Here is a 2371-nt window from a genome sequence, read left to right as displayed (position 1 = left end):
AGAGAGAGAGAGAGAGAGGGAAGGAGGAAGGGAAGGGCGACAGACAACACGATGAGAAAGCTGCGCGCGATGATAGATGGAATGCGACGTAAATCTTATTTGCCTCTATCTACGTCCATACCATAGCACCTCGCTGCCAATATTGTCCGTTTTCGTATGCAACTTTTAACAGTCGAGATGTGTCGCTGTCATGCAAGTTTTCGTTTCTCCTGTATGCGTTCTCACGTATATCGATGCAACGCTGCACAAATCCGCGAAGAAGCGACGCGTACGGACTTATAAGTGATAAGCGTAACTCGTCGGAGTACCTGAAAATATCGGAATAGTTGAATACGCATTCACATATATGTACACACCCACACACAGTCTAGTCGTTTTCAGTGCTATACGATATTTCGCTACACTAAGGGGAAGCCGTCAAATGTCGTCTTCTTTTCATAAAGCTCAATACGATGCCGGGACGCGTCGCAACCTTTGACGTTAATGCTGGATAATAAAGTTTTTTTTTACTTGCACTCTTCGTTAGAGAGTTCGCGGAAAATCTTGCATTTTTAATTCTTTGTAACTTGAAACTAGTAGCGCTATGACATTTTAGTTAATGAAAAATCGACCGCAACTTGATTAAAGACTCTACTATTTAAATTAAGGTCAGCGTTTCAGAACTTTCTATGTAGAATATTGATAGGACAAACGCTTTGATGCATAACCGTTTAAGGAATATTGATTGATAGCGCACTATCTTCGTAAAATTGAAATGTTATTGTTATCGCAAATGTTTATCAATAAACTACGGGAATATACTATAAATATACATTTTTATGAAATATCAATAATGAATTAAGATTACCTTTAATATGCATTTTATCATTTATAAACAGGAAATCATTTCTGCATTTCGCAAATTTAATTTAGGTAATATTCAATTATTATTTTAATTAATAATTTATCTTTCAATAACTCTCCAAATAAATTTAAAATATATTATAAAAATTGATCACATTTAGATTCGACAAATAAACAAAATTCATCTTTCGAATCTCATCGATGTGTTTTCCTAAAACTGGTACAATGTTGATTTGTTTTGGTAATAGAAATTGTTTCCTTTTCAATTGTAGTATCACGGCAGTCAAATCTATCTGTTGACATAAAGAAATAACTTACAATCGATTATTTATTGCAGAGAGATAACATTGCATTGCTTGGTTCGATATCGAAAGAAATAAGAGATTGTGAATTTCGCTTTTTGTTCCGAAACTCTGAATCGTTTTTGCAATCTTGAGTTGGTCAAGAGGTCGGCCATATCCACTGGCGAAGGATAACGTCGCCGGTCACACGGAAAACGTTAAGAGCTATCATCTCGGGAGACTCGTTTCGCCTATCGTAAATCACGGCGAAAAGTCTCGTCGACTATTTGACGCGTTTTATAACGCCTTAAAAGTGACCATTAATTATCGTCGGAGCACACATGGTTGAATGCGTTGATATGCGTTTCGCGAAAGCGTACATCTACGTACATATAGATATGACTGTGTGCGTACGCACACGCATATATGTCGATGTGTGCCTATTCACATAAATCTCGAGCATACAGCCGTCGGCTATGCCGGCCACGTTCGCGGAATAAATTCGCTGAGGGAAAGAATTGCGCGGCACTAGCCGCGTATTACGTGTTCGAGTTTGAAAGTGACACCGGTCGTTCGATCAAGGGCGCCAAGAGAACCTGGATCTCTCACAGTCTCTCCCAGTCTCCCCAGCTCATTACGGCATAATATCATTATCGATGATAATAATAATTGATCTCTAATTGGGTTCGTATTCCGAGCTTGTCTTCTTTTCACTCCCTCCCGGGGATGTTTGCATTATACTTTATGAATTCTGTCCGCTACCGTAAATAATTCAATGTGAATTCTCTCCCTCGCTTAAACCGATTACTAATATAATAACCGCCAGACGTATAAAAACAGAGGACTTCGCCGCGCTGTGTTAATAACGATCGCTAAATGAAACGCATCAAAGAGAAATTCGCGCGGTAGATCGCAGAACAAATGCACGATTCGTTCCGAAGTGGCGCGCAGACCACAGCCGCAAAAGTGTTAATGGTACGCGGGGCCGTGGTATTTCTGCGCCCATGAATATGCATCGCTGAATATATATCGAACAATAGTGCATTACGACCGAGAAGGCACTACAAAGTGAGTCCTGGAGAGCTGTGTGGATAAGAGAAAGAAGAGGTGAGGCTAGGGCTAGGAAATAAATCTTCCGCGGCCCTCAAATTAAGACGACCGGCGCGCGAGAGAGCGAGGGAGGACATTTACTCCTTAATGCGTCGACATGATTCCGCGAATGCTAATGCGTTTTCTCTCTCTCTCTC

Source organism: Atta cephalotes, assembly GCF_000143395.1.
Source record: "Atta cephalotes unplaced genomic scaffold scaffold00022, whole genome shotgun sequence".
Lineage (NCBI taxonomy): Eukaryota > Metazoa > Arthropoda > Insecta > Hymenoptera > Formicidae > Atta > Atta cephalotes.
Note: the sequence above shows the minus strand (reverse complement) of the source record.